Below are 18,807 nucleotides of genomic sequence, written 5' to 3' on the forward strand. Positions count from 1 at the left end.
AAGAGGGGTCTGCTTGTCCTTTCTGGAAAGGGGCAGAGAAGGTGAGGTGGGGGAATTGAAAAACGGACACTCGAAGACGAGCGGAAGAGAAAGGGGATATGTGTGTATGTTAAATTTTGTTGAGAGTTTTATGAATTTCCCAGGACGTGGCTGATGCCTGGAATGTTCGGACCGTCCCTTGTTCCGATACGAGCCTCAGCTGAGAAGAATCGATCTGAGGTCATTTCTGTCTCATTTCACAGAACGAGAGAGCCAGGTCGCAGAGACTTTAAAAGGGCACCAAAGGGGCGCCCGGGTGGCTCAGTCAGTTGAGCGTCCAACTCTCGATCTCAGCTCAGGCCAGGAGATCGAGCCCCGCATCAGGCTCTGCACTGACCTTGGAGTCTGCTTGGGATTCTCTCTCTCTCTCTCTCTCTCTCTCTCTCTCTGGCCCTCCTCTGCTCATGGTTTTTTTTTTTTTTCCCCTCTTGCTCTCTCAAAGTAAATAGATAAACTTTTTTTTTTTTTTTCTTAAAGGGCACCAGGGGCGCCTGGGTGGCTCAGTTGGTTAAGCGTCCGACTTCGGCTCAGGTCATGATCTCATGGTTCATGGATTCGAGCCCCGCGTCAGGCTCTGTGCTGACAGCTCGGAGCTTAGACCCTGCTTCGGATTCTGTGTCTCCCTCTCTCTCTGCCCCTCCTCCACTCACACTCTGTGTCTCTCTGTCTCTCAAAAATGAATAAACGTGAAAGAAATTTTAGAACAAGGGCACCAAAAACGCAGGCTCCTTTGATTCGGATCCATGGCGTGTTAATTATGAATTGTGAGAACGTTTTCCAGAGCTGTGTTGGCTCCTCTGGGACCCTTCTGTGGTGGCTCCCGTGGAGAGGGGTTTTAGACCAACAACTGAGGGACCGCTCTGTGATTTCTCTCTGCCCGGCAGCTGCAGCGAAGGGAGACCGCTTCAAAGTCTTGTCCTGTGTCCTGTTTGAGTCTCTGGGAAAATGGTCTCTCCCATCTGTTCTGATTTCTCTCTCGGCTAGCGAAACAAGGCCTCCTCCCTGCCTCGAATTTTCCGCAATGTATCTAGGGCTCATTTTGGAGAGAAGCTCCTTAGCGCGAGCGGTCCATGCTTCCTGGTGAACTCTTCAACACACACGTAGAAGAATTAAATTTTTCTCCTAATGAGATTTCCCTAACGTCAATTTATTTATTGGAGGCTTTCCGAGCTGTCCTCAGGTGCTGAGGCTGTGGCCCCAGCCCCTCCCTCAGTCATACACGATGTCACTTATCAGAAGGGTTTGGAAAATATTTTACCCTTGACAGTGACCTGTATTACAATTAAAGCTGATGATGCGGGCCTCTTATTTGCCTAAGGAGACAACAAGATTTGCTATGTAATTTGAGAAGCACTTACAATACAGCTATCCATGCTGTAAGCTGATTATAAATAAAGTTCAGCCCAAGTGCTTTCCTAAGAATCACAGGATTCACAAAGAAAAGGACACAACCCTGTTGCACAGTTGGTCTGCATTGCTCTTGTAGGGAAATCAGATTCTCTTAGCAACTGCTGTATATCATGTTTATTAAACACCTTCTGGTTATTACAGAGGAGGGTACGAAAAAATCCCTCTCAAAGTCTCAGGAAATCTTTTCACACATCGACTATTTTTAAAGTCTCCCGGAGGTAAGCAGCCTTCTTTCTGCAGAATAGGCACTTTGGGGGCCCTGGGTCTTGGGCGGGCTCCGGGAGTCATGTGAGGAGAGGTTTCTTTTCTCAGTTTGTTTTCTCACGAACAAAGCAACTTGTTGGGTCCCCACGCTGTGGTCCTCGAGCCCTCCCCCCACCCCAGCCGAAGGAAGGGAGACTAATCTTTTCCTTTTGTCACCGCAAACAGAGAACTGGGGACTCTGGGCTGAAAGGGGCTCGGGACCCGGCTCTGGAACACTGCCGGTGGGACAGAGGAGGAGACCAAGGAGCAGACAGGGGAGGCGAGGTGACCGCGTGAAGGGGCAGGGGGCCTGCCCATGGTCCTGGGCTCCCCTTAAGTGCAGAAAACCTTTCCAGCTTCTTTATTCATCTAGCTGATTTGTCTTTTTTAAAAGAATGTTTATTTATTTTTGGGATGGGGGAAGGGGCAGAGAGAGAGGGAGACAGAGGATCCAAAGCGGGCTCTGCGCTGTCAGCACAGAGCCCCACGTGGCGCTTGAACTCAGGAACCGTGAGATCGTGACCTGAGCTGAAGTCAGACGCTCAACCGACTGAGCCACCCAGGCGCCCCCAGCTTATTTGTTTTCATACGTGAGTCATGGCTGTATTCTTAACATATAGGAATAGTACACACTTGGAGAAAAGCAAAAGGCAAGGGCCCCTACCCCCCTCACTCACCCCGCAAAGCCGCCTCCCTCCTCTTGGCTATACACAGTGGGCCCTCGAAGCAAGATGCCTGTGTGATTAAGGCCCTGGATGATCTGGTGGGCATTGAATGCAGTCACCAATGTCTTCATAAGGAGGAGGCAAGGGGATTTGACACAGCCTCTCATCACACACACACACACACACACACACACACACACACATATTCCTCCGCTAGGAACATTTAGCTACCTTCCACTTTTTTGCTCTTACAAGCGATGTTTCAACGAATACCTCGTGCAAGCTGTTTGCATGGGTATTCGAGAGTTTCTCGGAGATGCATGCCTGGGAGTTAAAGTCCTGCATCAAAGGGTATGAGCAGTTTAAATTTTAATAGACATTGCCTGATTGTTCTCTAAAAGGACTGAACGAATTCACAGTCCCAACAGGGGTACTGGAGGCTTTTTTTTAGGCAGGCAGAGAGCTTTGCTGATGATTTTGTATTAAGGACTTTGCTTGAAAAGACTATATTTCAATTCCAATAGAGGATCTTAGAAAAACAAAGCCTTAAAGATATTATGCAACCAGAGATTCTATTGCAGAAAAAATTAGAAAAGGTGGAAAGAGCGAGAGAAAAAAAATAAAAGCCAGAATCGCCCCTAATTCCCCCACCCACTGATAATCGCGCTTAGTGAGCTTTTCTTCTAGGCTTTTCCTAAACGGAATACGCACTTACATAATTCAGGCACGGGATCACACCATATATATTGTTTGCAACTGATGGCTCTCATTTAACTAGGTATCTGGAGCCCTGTCCCTGGCAACGAACTACCACGAATCTGCACAATCATTTCAAGGCTGTACGATAATTTTTCAATCCCCGACAGTTGGACATCTGGCACGTTTCCAGTTTTCCGCCATCATGAGCGATGCGGTGATTTCTGCTCACGCCTCTGTGGGCCTGTGTCCCACGTCTCACATTCATTTCATCTCCCTTTTCTGCTTCTCTGCTCTTGTTCCAGAGCCCCTTCAAGACCCCTGACACAACGTGCTCTCCCCTTAGATTTGGGGGCTCAATGGTGGCATCTCCTTGGAGCTGCCCTGCGTCCCGCCGGCGACTGCCTCTCCCCACCCCCCACCCCGGCACCGTCAGGGATTTCCCTCACTCCTAAAATGACAAAGGCCCACCCCTGCCCAGAGAGGCCTGTATTGGTTTTCCTGGGCTGCCATTATTTGGCAGACAGAAATGTATTCTCGAACAATCTGGAGGCCCTGCCTCCGACGTGGAGGTGCTCTCTCTCGGAAGGCTCTGGGGAGAACCCACGCCAGCCTCTTCCGGCTTCTGGAGGCTCCTGGCCTTGCATCGTGCCAATCTCTGCCTCGGTCTTCACACGGCCTTCTTTGTGTCCGGGCGTCTCTTACAAGGACATGTCGTTGGGTTCAGGCCCCACCCACATAATCCAGGGTGATCTCATCCTCAGACCCTTCACTTAAAGGCATCTGCAAAGACCCTTTTTCCACCTAAGGTCGCATTCACAGACCCTGGGGTGTAGGATGTAAACTCAGCTTTTGGGGAGCCGCCCCTCGAGCCGCGACAAGGCGCTTCACGTGATGGCCTTCGTCACTAGGGCCACCTCCTCAACGTCCCCCGCTTGCCTCACACCCTCTGCGCTCATAAAACCCCTCCTCACAGCCAGAGTGCTCTGGGGCCTCTACGTTCTGAAGGCTTTTGAAGCCACGCCTTTGGGGATGTTCCTTGAGCCCTGGTGGAAGGATGAGACCCTGTTTGGGGGGCCGCACTGTGTCCCACATACCTCCCCAAGCGGATCTGAATAATCTGCCTCCTCCAAGGGCTGTTTCTATTCTTGCTTCTTTATCTGGGCTTTGCCTCCTGCATCACAGCCTGAGACGTGAGGCCAAGCGGGGCCGGGGTCTGGGATCCCTTAGACGAGCAGGAATGGCATCAGCCAACATAGTGAGGTCGTGCGCTAACACTCGGGCCCGTAAGGTCACAAGAAGTAAGGTAGCTTTGTCGGCTTTCCGTAGCTTTTGGTTCCTTGTATGCGTTTCCTGGGCCTTGGCAAATCTCCATTCTTTACGGGTAGGTTTTGATTTTTTAGAAAAAATCACGAGCCACAGGGGACGAGGAAATTCATGAGATGGACGACAAAAAAAAAAGCTGGAGAAACCACTTGGAGCGAAGAAGGACGGGGGGTGACGAAGCCAGCAGGGGAGCTGAACCAAGAGCGGTGGGTGGTGAGCCCCATCCAGCACTGCTCCACCACCACCACTAGGCAGACTCCAAAATTCTCACGTTTTTGTCCTACAAACAAACAAGCAAAACCGAGAGGCTCATTTTGTTCTTTATGTCACTCAAAAATAAGGGTGAGCAGTTCGATGGGGGAACATTTGCTGTTTTGCTTCCTAGGTCCCTCTGCTGCCCTCCGTGCACTTGTGGGGCTGGGGTATTTGCTCAGAAATCCAGGAGGGAGCTCTAAGCCTCGTCAGTTGTTCTGGGTCCTTTAGGGTTTGAGCCCTAAACAAACAAACAAACAAGCAAAAAAAAAAAAAAACCAAGCTGGCATCAATGGGGCTCATGGAAGTTTGCTACCTATTGTGTTTCATGGGGATGTATGTGTCTGGTCAAAAATATAGACACAACAGGGGCGCCTGGGTGGCTCTGTCGGTTGCGTCTCTGACCTCGGCTCACGTCATGATCTCGCGGTTCACGGGTTCGAGCCCCGCGTCGGGCTCTGTGCTGGCAGCTCGGAGCCTGGAACCTGCTTCGGATTCCGTGTCTCCCTCTCTCTCTGCCCCTCCCCCGGTCACACTCTGTCTGTCTGTCTCTCTCTCTCTCTCTCAAAAATAAATAAAATAACAAAATAGACACAATAACAACTTCCCACCTGCCTTCACCAGCCCCTCAGAAACAAAAGGAGGTTTTAGCAGCAAAAAAGTAGCAATCGCATCATGTCTCAGTGAAGAAATCCCTTCGCATTGAATAGGTTCCTCTTGAAGAAAAATCTCGCTGTTACTCTCCTTTTTCTCACTTGGCCGCCGGTTGGCGACAACTTTGTTGATAAACTGACACGAGACTACCATGAATAGGAATCTGAAGACTCAAAACCACAGAGTCGGGTGTTACCATCTAGTTGACCAGAAACCGGGAGCAGCTCTGCAAGAAGGACATCACGGTCCCATGTTCTCTGGGAGACAGAGTGATTCCGCCCTCATGGCAGTTTGTGCCGGGGAGGAGTCAGACCCTGTGTCCTTTCCCACCCTCCGGACCCTCTGCCATCCAGCCCGAGTGTGCTGACCCTGCGGGGGACCCCGGAGCTTTCCACGCAGGCCAGCACGGGCCTTGGTGGAGCCAGTGTCCTGCGGGAGGCCAGACCAGGCCCTGGGGTTCAGGACATGGGGAAAGCACCCACCCCTGACCCCAGTGAGCTCACGCTCCAGCCCGAGGAACCAGCCCATTCACACAAAAGCACAAATGACACACAGCTGGGAAAGTGGGGCGGCTGCAAGAGGTGACAGGGCAGGGGGCCTTGGGGAACACGTGAGAGTATTTCGTCTTTAATCAACACAAAGTCTGAATGTACAGATGATAAGGTTTACAACAATCCAACCTTTAAGAACGGGCTTATACACAGCTGCTGAGCAGGTGAGTCCTTCTGGGGGGGGGGGGGTGATTTGATCATTGATATCATTAAAAATATTTTTAAATGTTTATTTTTGACAGAGAGAGAGAGTGTGAGCAGGGGAGAGGCAGAGAAAGAGGGAGACACAGAATCTGAAGCAGGTTCCAGGCTCCGAGCCGTCGGCACAGAGCCCAACGCGGGGCTCGAACTCACGAACCGCGAGATCATGACCTGAGCTGAAGTCAGACGCTCAACCGACTGAGCCACCCGGGCGCCCCTCAGTGATAACATTTTTAAAGATGTGCATCCCCTTTGATCAGATAATTCCATCGCTAGGAAATTATTTTAAGGGCATAATCAGAGACATGTGTGAGGGTGAACATAGCCAGGGTGTTCATTACAGTCCTACCCGTGTTAGTGAAAGCCTATTTGAACTAGAAACTCTTGTCCTGAAGAGAGGTCTGCTCCAGAAAGAAGCATAGGCAGAGTTGAGTCAGGCACGGATTCTAGTTCAAGGGTCCCCATCGAAGAAGAGACAGAGTTGGGGGTCGGGGGTCAAACATGGCCGGGAGGCTGAGTTTGTGACCTTGAGCAGGTCACAACCTCTCTGGTGCTCAGTTCTGGGCTAAGGAAGTGGAAAGAAGAGAAGCAGCTTCCGCAGAGTCACCAAGAAGAGGCCCCAAGGACAATAATCTGGTCTTTCCGTGGGCGGGGGGCCTTGGAGAGGGGGGCTATTCCTCGCAGGTGTAAGCGGGAGTTGTCATTTTCCAAATTCATTTCCAGTCTCAGCTTTAAACCCTGTGAATGACAGGAACTTGGTGCAGGGCAAGTCAGAGACAGAGATGAGCTAAAGACCAGGGTCGGGGGGGGGGGGGGAGGGATGGGAGGCGGCCCCCGGGGGCTCCGGGAAGTCCTGCCGCTCGAACGGGGGGGTGCAGACCTGCAGGTCTGTGCCACTTGGGTCATTTACGCTCCCCTGGTATTTAGCACGAGAGGAGGAGTAATTGCCCTGGCAGTGTCCTGGCTGAATTCCAATTTGGGTGATTACATTCTGCCTACTTAAAATTCCCCTCTCTGGTATCCATGGTAGAAGCAATTCTTTAAACCCTCTCCTGTTAGGAGGGGGGAAGAAAAATTAAAAGAAAGGAGCCAGCCTAGGCTTCTCCAGCACGAAGTATATTGGACGGCTCCCTGCGCCCAGAAGTGGTTTCTTTTTTAAATAGGGAGTAGACGACCCCCATTGGAATAAATCCGTCACACAGGCTGGAATTTTCCAGAAAGAAAGATTCCGTTGAAGGAACGGGGGCTATGCGTCTGAACACGGATAATACTTACGTGGAGAGAAAGTGCTGAGTTCCTGCTCAGGCCGGGTGCCGCCGTGGGGCTGCAGCTCAGACCTGAGACCCGACCCCCCCCCCCCCCAGAACACCCCCCTGCCTGTTGCTTGCTCTGCATTGCTTAATTATAGAATGTGAAATTGTTTCCCGTCCTTTGGATGCTATTGGGAATGATGTATAGATAACAGCTTGAGAATTCAAATTATCCTACAGATCAACATGACCCGAGAGAAGAAAAAATGTTTTGACTATTACACTAAACAAACCGGGCTGGATGTCAGAGATACACGGGCTGCGCAACACTCCGCATGCGTGATTTGCGCCCATCCTAAGTGGCTTTATTAATTAAAGTGCGCCGGGACTTTGTAACGCCGGTACCTGACGTATTTTTTTCAACACACACACGCACAACACATGGCTCAGGAAAGGCAGCAAAGTTGGATTTCCTAAAGTTGGCCCCTCCCTCCACGCTGTTCACCGGCAAGGGATCCTTCAGAAGTCTCGGGTTCCCGTTGACACTGATCTGAAAGAATGACAATTAGCCCCTGATTTACGGGAGGGCTGGAGCGTATGGGATAAGCTGCATCCGAGACGGAAACGCAGGGAGACCCCTCGGCTGGGAGGATGTGGGGAAGCCTGTCTCCATCACAGTGTCTGTGCTCTGGAACTTACGGTGGCATCCGTGCACAGCTGAGTAGAAAGCCAGGATCCTCGCTGCAGATGGCACCTGCCTGTCTCAGTGTGTATCTTACCCGTTTGGCCACCCGTGTCGCACAAAAGGCAAGTGTCCTGCACGTTCCTGTGCTCACCCTTCCGCTTTCAGGCAGAGATGGCCGCAAGGTCGTTATTTCATGTGGGTGCTTTGCGGACCTCATCGGTGCCCGCTCCAGAGGGGAATAGCACACGATTAAGCTGCCCGTCCTCCCCTTTAGCCATCTGCTCCTAGACGGACAAATAGTCAAGGCTGCATCGTGTCCTGTTTCCACTCTGTTGATGTTGATGCGCACGAAAAGTCTTGCTGTCTGAAAATCCTAACCACCTGGAGCATTGTGCCCACGCACCTGGCTCCTCTCGGGGGCTATACCTAACTGCCCGTGTGTCTTCCACAGTGAACCTGCGGTGTTCCCGTCACTGCAGCTATAATTGCCCGGAAAGATCTGGAAAGATCGACCCTCTGGGGGACGATCAACTCTGTTCCATTGCTGCTAATATCCATTGATACTAGAGGATTTCCAGCCCAGGCCGGGCCTCCATGGCCCCGGGAGGCTGTGTTTCGATCTGGAGAACAAGGGAGGGTTTGGGTCAGAGCTTGGGACCTGTGTAGGGAGGCTACTCAGTGCCGGTTACCTGGGTTCTGTACTCCTGCCCTGCAGAGCTGTCTGCCGTCCACACCTCCCTCCTTCCTCCTTTTGTGGCCTGCCCGCCTGGAAATGTAGACAATTCACCCTGGTGATGCTGTCTTAGATCGTCCTCACCTACGAGGTTTTCCCACCACAACGCTGTGGCTTGGGCTCCATCTGCAAAAATAAAACCGAACAAGGGCACCTGGGTGGCTCAGTCGGTTAAGCCTCCGGCTTCGGCTCGGGTCGCGATCTCACGGTCCGGGAGTTCGAGCCCCGCGTCGGGCTCCGTGCCGACAGCTCGGAGCCCGGAGCCTGCTTCGGATTCTGTGTCTGCCTCTTTCTCTGCCCCTCCCCCGCTCCCGCTCTGTCTCTCAAAAGTAAATAAACATTAAAAAACATTTTTAATAAAATAATAAAAAAGAATAAAAAAAATAAAACCTAACCAAAAAGGCTAAGACCCAGGGGCGATCTGAGAACAAAGCGGCCGTTTTCAATATCCTCCAAATTATTAATATATTTTTCTCTAATTGTATATCCTAGCTCCAGAACCCTGTTTTTAAAAAATGCTTAATGAATGCTTATTCAGAAAGATTATTACAAAACATTATAAAATGTTAGCGCCTTTTTAGTGGTTATGGCTCAAAATGACACCCTATAAGAGAAAAAAGGAATAAAATGAAGGAGATATTTCCATCAGTAACGGTAAAAACACAGCAAGCTGTAGACCCCTTTCCAAATGGAGCGTTACTGTCCTGGTCGAAGCCATGATGTGTTAATATCGCTGCCTTTAACCATCGGGTTTTATTTCCTTTCAGGGCAGCTGACTTACCAGAGGTGAGTGGAAATTGCAGTTTGAGAACCTCTTTGGTCAGCTATTGGAAAAGAACTAATTCTCTCCTGTTAAAGCAAGCTCAAGGTTTTTCAAGAAGCCAGCGTGAGCGGCTTGGATTCCAAAGGCGACACAGGAGTGGCAGGACTTTCCGGGGGGAGGGGGGCGGAGAGCGGCTTCCGCTGGATGCTTCTCCACTTACCGGGGGTTCCACTCGCTGGCTGGCAGTATTTACTAGACAGCAAGACCCATTTTGTGAGTCCTTCCCTGGATAAAGCAGAGAACAGCCCCCTCCTTCACCCCCCACTCCTCCCCCCCCCCCCAGCCGCCTGCATCCAGTGCAGCTGTTTTGTTCTTTAAATATATTATCACTTTTAAAACTGACGGTAGAGGAACGAATATATTCATTTTTCAGCCCAACGAGGCTGCAGGAAAAAGCAGGTTCTGCTGCTGAGGAACAACATGGCATAATGTTTTTCAAAACACCACCAGCTCTGGCTTCCTCCTTTTAATGGTATTCATTTTCCTTCTTAGAAAAGGGGTTAAAATTAGTAGGCACATTTCATATTAGCGTATTTCATGCAATAAAGCATAAATTATTTAAAATAACACGACCTTTTATCTTGCACCTTTTGAAGGAAGCAAATTAAAAATGTAAATTGGGAGCTAATTAATATGCAAATGTATTCATTCGCAGTTAACAATTAGCAATTAAACCTGCAGTGTCTACAAAGAGCACGGACAAAATTAGTAACTTAATTTATCATTAAAAAATGAAAACGTACACAAAATTTTAATTGACTTTCAAAATATTTCCCCTGCTTTTTTTCCTTTCATTTTTTAATACCAAAAAAATATTTTTTTTATATCAAGCCTTAGCTCTACAGATGAAACTGGGGGCATGCAGCATTTGGGGGAGTTCATTAAATAGGATCGGCGGAAAGCACGTTAGGAAAAGTTTGCCTTTTATATGAGGTATTAAAAGATGACATTTAAGAGTGTTGACTTGTGTTTCATAGTTGAGTTCAAGAGAGATAAATACATAGATTCTCCTGTGTTTGGGAATATAGAGATGCCAGAGATTTGTACAGATAAGGGGGGTGGGGAGGTAACACTTTGCCTATGTGCATAGATGTGGGACCGGCTGTGTGTGTGTGTGTGTGTGTGTGTGTGTGTGTGCCTGTGGATGCATGTGTGTGTGCCGGAGCCTTCTAGAAGACGCAAAACAAACGCATAGGGTCATTGAAATGCTTCTGGTTCAGCTTTGAGAATGCCAGTACAAAACAGTAGCATAGAGAATCAGCAACAAATAGCTTAAGATGTAACCACGGCACTCTAGGTTGATCATGTTACACATTAACATTCAGTGTTTCATTTACCCTTGCTCTCTATGGCCCAGACACATATTTTCCACTTTCTGTTCTTGGGGGGGGGGGGGGATCGAAAGAACAAACCTTTTGCATATTTTCCTGAATTGGGGGTTCATGGGATACATCTCCTTGCCACCTTATTTTGGTTATTTAAACAGTACCTGATGCACCTGCTCCGTTGAGAGCTTGCTAAGTCCCACTCACAAGTGTTTTCTTTCGGTTTCCCTTGGTTTCGGCTGACTCCGGCTGGCCGCTCTGCGTCCTCTCCCTGGTGAACTTCGTTCATATTTCAGGGCTGCATCGGGCTCTCTGCTCATGCGGGTTTTGCCATTCTGCCGGGGGCTAGACGTGGCTCTCGTTCGCTGGAAGGGGATCTCACAGTCACCAGGACATCGCCATGTGTCGCCGCATGCTAGGAAGTTGGTTCGAACTGGGATCGGGGGTCTGGCAGCTTTCCTCGCCAGGCCCCTAACTGGCTTGCATACCATCGAGACCGCGTGTTCCACTGTGCTGTCTTCATTCACAGTCATAAGAGAAAAACAGCATCTAGGGCGAGGAAGTCAAAGACCATGAGGCCGAGGCAATAAGCATTACCTTGATTTCATGTGGTTTCACAAAAGGCACTTTGGCCTTCCTGACAGATGTAAGTAACAGCACTGACAAATCGTTCTTGATGAAATTGGTATTATTCTCTGGTGTTCATTTAGCCGTTCGCAAACTCCTAGAGAAGACAAATGTGTTGGGGCAAAAGGAAATACCCTATCCCTTCGTAATGGTGCCGAAGATATGTTTTTTTCCCCTCTCCCAACTCTGTCTTTCTTGGAGGCCCTGTGATATCTCCCCGATACGTCCCATAGTCCAGAACTTCCCAACAATAAGAATGGCCATTAGAAACAAACAAAAAAGCTCAGGTTTAACGGAAATTGAGATACGACGCTACATACAGCTCTTGACTTTGGCAAAATCGTGGTTGGGTCTGGTAATCTCTACTTGCCAGGAAGGAATTTTCAATCAGATCCCTCCACCCCCACTCTGGGGATAAAAGGGCTTTTCATTCCCAAGAACAGGCTATACTACCCAGGCTGGGAACTGTGTGGCTTGGGGGTTCGCAGAAGGCACTTAGGAACAAGCTTACAGAAATGTACACTTTCTCTTTTTATAGCAAATATACACCTTTCTATTTCAGTAGGGAAAATATATGGACCTCCGCAATGATCACTTTTCATGCACTATTTAGATTTTGAGCATCTCAGAAGCCCTTTTATGCCTTCTGAGCTTTCCTTGGGAAGCTGAAGAGAATAAAGATTTCTCCCTTCCGATACGCATATTTCATGACGGGAACCGTCACCAAAGAAGCCTGCTCACCTCACCTTCTGACTCCTCTGCCCAAAAAAGACCCAAATGGCCTTCCGATCGTGCTGTGTGTGTCTGTGCTGGGGCGCCTGAGATATTAAGCAGCTAACAACAATCTGAGAATTAAGTTACCACAATTAGGAATTAGAAGCAGGTGGCATAATAATGGTGCTTTTTTCATTTCATTTATTAGCAAAAAGAGAGAGGAGCCTCATTTATTTTCATCAGCGCCTCAGTAAAAGCATAGCAATTTGCAACACAAAAATCATTTCAAGTACCTCAGCCTCTCGCAAACCTCGTTCTCTTTTTTCTTTTTTTCCCCTCTTTTTTCTTTTTTTCTGCTTTAAAAAGCCTTTTAAACTTATCCCTCCCTCCCCCATCCTGAAAGGGTGTTTGGATGTGTGTTTAGGTGGAGTGGTGAGTGCTGGTGGGATCAGAGTCTCTCTTCCTAAGCAGTTGAGGGGTGCAGACTGGAGCCGAGGGTTGGAGGTGCGGGGGCTCGGGGTCAAGAGGCATCTTACACCCCGTCCACCGGTTCCCAACCCGCCCCCCCCGCGCCGCGCCGCCTTTCATTCAGTTTCACACGTGCCCGTCTCTGCCTTGCCAAGACTCAGTTCACACGCGACTTCTCCCCCAAATAAACAAAGTGCACGACATCCGTTTGCAAGGCATCAGCCACGCGGCCAGCGGCGCCCCGCGCACCCCACGGCCGGCCGGCACCTGGCTCCCCGCAGGCCCCCCGGGGCTGAGAACGTGTCGCGCGGGCCGCTCCTCGAGGACCAGGCGCGGCGCAGCGGCCCTCGCGCGCCCTCTAGCGTCGGCATCGCCGCGGACCGGCCCGCCCTCCACCGCCGGCAGCGGGGTCCCCGGAGAGGGGGCAGGAGGTGCGGGGGTGCGCGGCCAAGGGCGCCCGGGCGCGTGCATTTAGCACGAGTCCCCTCCCGCGCGGGGGCTCGGGGCCGATTCTGCGTCTAACTCTGGGGAGCCCCTTCGGGGGCCGGGGCCTCTCGCTCGAGTGGCCCCGCATGTGGCCTTCGCCGGGGCGCCGGGCTCGTAGGCCCAGGCCGGGCCGGCCGCCCGCCCTCGGCCCACCCCGCCGCCTGCGTTCGTCCGGACCCCGCGGAGGGCGCCGCGCGCCCCGGGACGGGATTTCCGCGCGCGTCCGCGGCTCAGTCCGCGCGCTGCTCTCCGGGGTCCCCTCCGCCCCCTCTGCCTTCTCGCCCCTGCTCCGCCCGTCACCGCCCCCCCCGCCCCCCATCGCTGCGCCCCCGACCCTCCGTCTGCACCCCGGCTCTCGTTTCCCTCCGTTGCGAGGATTTTAGAGCAGCGAATTCTCATCCGCTTTCTCCGCTCTGTCTCTCCGTCTTTTTTCCCTACAGGGTTCTGGCTGTTTCTCTTTTCTCGCTTCGCTTCTCCTCTTCCTACGCGATAACCTCACGGTTTCTTTGCTCTTTCTCCAGTTCTGTTTCTTCACCTCCAACTTTGCGTTTCTGATTTATTTTTTCTCTGCCCCGTTCCTCTTCTTCCCCTTCCTCCCCCCACCCCCTTCGCGCCCTCTCCCGCTCCCCCGGGAATTTCGCAAATAAATCACGGGCCTCCAGTTTAATCATCGCTAATGCGAGCCGACTTCCCCTTCCTCCAACCGCAGGCGAATTAGCTGCGGCCCAAGCCCTGCGAGACGCGGGAGGGTCACGGGTGCCCGCCCGGCCCGGCCTGGCTGTTCCTTCCTTTTCGCTTTGTTTTGCTTGCCTGTGTCTGTTGGGTTTGTTTTCTGTTGCCGTCTTCGGTTTAAAAACACAGACTCCTTTGGGGATCCACTGTCCATATCGGAGGAAGGGGCGTTAGGTGAGGGTGCAGACGCGGCTGGGAGGGGGCCGGGGAGGGGACCCCAGGAGCCAGTCGGCAGGGAGAGAAGAATCTCCGAGTTTGGACTTTCCAGGAGAAGTTCTGCCTCTCCCTGGAGAGGCGCCCCTTTCTTAAGGATGCAGACAGCTTCGGTGGCCGGGGAACTTTTTCAGGTTTTTTTTTTTTGGTTTTTTTTTTTCAGGCTGGAGAAAAGGATCCACCACTCAATTGGCCAAAGGGATTCCTGACCATGAGTCAGGACGTTCATCCCCCGAGCAGCACAGAGGAGTACAGGCTGGTGGGAGGCGAGAGAAGGAGGGTTGCAGGCATGGCTTTGGGGAATATAAATTGACACAACCCTTTTGGAAAGAAGTTTGGCAGTCTGTGTCAAGAACCTTTAAGGCGCTCATACCTTTTGATACAGTAATTCCAGTTCTGGGAATCCGGCCCAAAGAAATCATCTGAAATGTGGGAAGAGCTTGACGCCCAGAGATGTAAATTGAGCTGCCGCTTATGAAAGAAAAATTGGAAATAGCCTGAACTGTCCAACAGAAGTGGACTCTGTAGGTCACCTGTGGTCCGCCCACCGCCTGCAGCTCACGTGGCGTGGCAGGTCCCGTCTGGAAGAGTACGGTGGCCGGGGAGGTGCCGGCGGTCCAGAGAGGCAAAAGCAGGATTCAAAGCCACATCAGCAGCACGATCAGAGAGGCGCTCGGCGAGGGAAAGTCACACAGGGAAACCACGTGCACAGCCTGCCTCTGCATGGTGGAACTGGCTTGATTCTCCCCCCCCCCCCACCCCCTACTTCTCTTTGGCCTTCTAGTTTTCTGGAAGGAGCACCGATTTCCCTTTAGACTAGAAATGAAGCCGTCGCCTTTCTTTTTCCCTTTTCAAAGTGGGTGTGGAAGTGACCAGGGCTCGGAGAAGAAGGTTCTAGATGGTTGAGGGGGAAAGGATCCAGTTTCTGGATGAGCAGATGCTGTGAGATAGAGGAAGTGGTGGGGAGCTTAGTTTCTAGGATGATGGGGGGGGGGGCAGATGGAGGGACAGAGCACAGGCGTTAGAGAAAAAGGGGCCCGGGTTTGAGTCCCATGCTACTCCCTGACCCGGGCAGCGCTCGGTTCTGCCCAGCGCTTTCTGCCGCCTTCGCTGTTCGATGTGGAGCTGTTTTCCGCGACAGCTGACCTCCGTGTGTCTGTTGTACGTGCTCCGTGGCCGTCACCATACCCTCCCTTATGCTGCTGACCCCTGAGGAAGATGCATGGCATGCTCTCTTTGGAGAGAGCGCTACTCCCCAGTTGAGGGTTTAACCAAGACCCTCGGTTGCCCCATGACTCCGCGTTCCCGTGGTGTAGCTGCGGCCATGGGCTCTGGGGACCAAAACCAGCAATGTACCTGCATGGGCGTTTCCCAAAGTAGGCTCTGCGGAACACCGTTCTGCCGATGGCCCCCAGTGCTCAGTGGATTCATGGAGCACCTCTCTGATCCAGGGCTGTAAGTTCCGCAAAGACAGGGAGCACCTTGACTTTGCTTTCTTCCATTCAGTCCCTTCTTTTAAAAAAAATTTTTTTTTAATGTTTATTCATTTCTGAGAGAGAGAGAGAGAGTGCACAAGCAGGGGAGGAACAGAGACAGAGAGAGGGAGACACGGAATCCGAAGCAGGCTCCAGGCTCTGAACAGTCAGCACAGAGCCCGACCTGGGGCTTGAACTCAAGAACCATGAGATCGTGACCCGAGCCAAAGTCAGAAGCTTAACCGACTGAGCCACCCAGGTGCCTCCCCCGCCTTTTTTAAGTTTATTTATTTTTCAGAGAGAGAGAGAGAGAGAGAGACAGACAGACAGAAGCAGGCTCCAGGCTCCGAGCTGTCAGCACAGAGCCCGACGCGGGGCTTGAACCCACGAACCGTGAGATCATGACCTGAGCCCAAGTCGGACGCTCCACGGACCGAGCCACCCCAGTGCCCTGCATTCAGTGCAGTCTTCATTTCAGGCTGGTCCTCGGTAAAATGGGGAAGTCGAGGAAGTTTATTTTAGATGACCTTTCACCTCCCGTTTTGGAATTTCTCTTGCCAGAAATTCATGCTCTCTCTCCCTTCTACCCCAGAGACCTGTGCAATAGAACATTCCGTGATCCTGGTAAGGTTCTGGAATCCGTGCTGTCTGATACGGTAGCCACTAGCCACATGTGACTACGGAGCACTTACGACATGTCTAGCAGGCACTGAGCAACTGATTTTGTAGTTTCATTTAATTTTAATTAATTTAAATGGAGATCAAACGGCCCCATATGGCTAGTGACCACAGCGTTGGACCGTGCAGCTCTATAAAAACCTGTCCTCAGTTCTGCCTCCGGTCTCACTCAAACCCACATCCATCCTTTATAACCAAATGGTATGAGCTCTTCGGGTCTCAGCTAGATGCCAGCTCAGTGGCTGAGTCGGAACCGGCTTGCCCTGGCCTGCACCAACCTCTCGCGAGCTGGGGATTCACATTAGTAGTTCGAAATCAGGTGTCGTGGGAGTCTTTATGCCATGAAAACGGGCAAATGCTACAACAGGTCTGTTCTCCTCCGGAAGCCAGTTTCCAGTATTTATCCAGTACTTACCAGCACATCCTTGAGTGAGAGGGCCATGACTTGTATGCTTCTAAGAGCGAGGGCCTCCTTGAAGTTTGCTCACCAGATACTTCGCTGGTCTTACCCTAGAGGCCCGGCTCTGTTGAGTAACTTCCCACCGGCTTCCCAGGGGCAGACCAGGCCCGTTGTCTGGGATCTGGGGGCTTCCAAGACTTACATCTCTCAGTGGACTGTCACCCCACATCTTTTTGTCTGCCTGCTCTGTTAGAGTCAGAGTTCCTTGAACGTGGGTGGTTCCTGGGTCTAGACGCTGAATCCCCAGGGCCTACCGCGTAGGAAGCACTCAGTCAGTACTCATTGGATTAATAATAATAATAATAAAAGCTTAGTGGAAAGAACTCGCAGCCCCCAGTATGAGTTTGCTGCGGCTCTTACCAGCTGTGTGATGCTGAGTACGTCCCCTGAGCCAGTGTCCTCGTATGTTCCGTGGGCCCAATGCTCTCTTTCCCGGCCACCGTATTGCGAGGGTCAGTAACATATAGGAATGCTTTGGAAAACCGTGCAAATAAGCAACTTGCTTTTGAAAGTCGCCAAAGGGGTCCATATTCTTCCACTGATTTAAATGGGACCAGCGGCAGCAGCCTCCGACAAGTGAGGAAAAGAGCACATGCATTTGCAACTAACCAGATGCTTGCCCTTGAAGGGAAGAATGCAACGGTCTTTGTGCTCCCTTGGCGGGGAAGGAGGCAGCGTGGCTCCAGCCAAAGCGTGTTCTTTCTGTTTCTGGACTTTCACAAGGAAGGAGGCATGGATGGTGGGGGCTGAGCTCTTGGAGCAGAAATGGTTGTCTTCCGACATTTAGGAGCGAAGTTCCCTTTTTAAAACCTGCAAATATTTGTGAGTTATTTTTCTCTTGGAGAAATGCTTGTCTCAAATCCGCGATGCTGAATACCGTCACGGGGCATTGCAGCTTCTGGGGCCTGTGAAAGTTGATGCCATACCAGGGCCGCTCCAAAGGGGTTAATTGCACGTAAGCATCGGAAAGTGATTATCTCATTAAACTTTGAAACGGAATGGTAAAAACACTGGGTGACAGACTGTCTGTAGGAGGGTCCCCTGAGGTGCTCTCTGTTTATTACTAATCATCTTTCCTGCCCAGGCTGTGCCTGTTTCCAGTGGAGCCCAAGCTCCAACCTCGCTCTCCGAGCTCTGGATTCGCTCCGAGATCTGTCAGACAGATTGCCCCGTCGGTGTTTCGTGCCCTGCCTGAACTCTGCCGTTGTGCCTGGATATCTTGAGACTTTGATCACGGGTCTTCAGCTCCCCGATTTCTATTTAAAATCCAAAGCTTATTTCTATACTTAGAACCATGGAGTCAAAGAAATTTGAAGTGTTGGGAGTTATCCTGGATATTTATGAATACTGCCCAGAAATTTTGGGTTCAAGCCCTAGGACGCCAGCCACAAAGCACACATGTTGGATCCCTCGTGTTCAAATCTGCCGGATTTATTCAGTCCTTCTGGGCAAGGTCCTTGGAAGGCACGCGGGTGGATACAGCGGTGACTCAGAAAACCGTGTTCGGAAGCAGCCTGCCAGGCGGGAGGGGAACAGGCTGGATGTGCGGGCTTTAAAATAGTCTTTGTGACTTAGAGCACCATCCTGTATGCTCCTGGTTCCTACCCTGTGATGTGGTTATCTGCAGCACCACGATGCTACAGGGAGGGCACCAGGGCTCAGGCTGCTTAGGTGACTTCCCCGGGTCCCCCAGAGCAGGGCCGTCTGACATCGGGACCCACATCTCTTTGCCCGCTGCCCACGATAGGCAGCAGCCTGTGCTGGTGGAGACCTTGAGAAGGAGGGGTTCATCTCCACTGGGGGCAAGGAGGAGAAGGTCATAGAGGAGATGGTGTCCGAGTACAATTTTCACAGATGGGGCTCGATCAGTAAGAGAGGAGTCACAGAGAAAGGCATGTGGGCATCCAGTTTAGGGACTACCGAGTCGGCAGGACTGACTGGAGACTTTGCGCTTTGTTTTTATTTCTTACTTTGGGATGATTCCTTTATGCAGCAATGAACATTTGTTGAGCACCTATTATGTGCCGGACCCTGGGGATTTCAAGATTAAAAAACAAAAACAAACAAACAAACAAACAAACAAAAACAGCCAAGGCAGTTG

The 18,807-nt window shown here is 51.2% G+C and overlaps 1 long non-coding RNA gene across 1 annotated transcript in view; it reads left to right on the forward strand.

Annotated features, from left to right (window-relative positions):
- LOC144616616 (uncharacterized) overlaps window positions 1–18,807 on the forward strand; it is a 37,800-nt gene that overhangs the window by 8,863 nt on the left and 10,130 nt on the right. The gene's annotated exons all lie outside the window — the stretch shown is intronic.

The sequence above is a fragment of the Panthera onca genome, chromosome B3 (assembly GCF_046562875.1).
Source record: "Panthera onca isolate mPanOnc1 chromosome B3, mPanOnc1 haplotype 2, whole genome shotgun sequence".
Lineage (NCBI taxonomy): Eukaryota > Metazoa > Chordata > Mammalia > Carnivora > Felidae > Panthera > Panthera onca.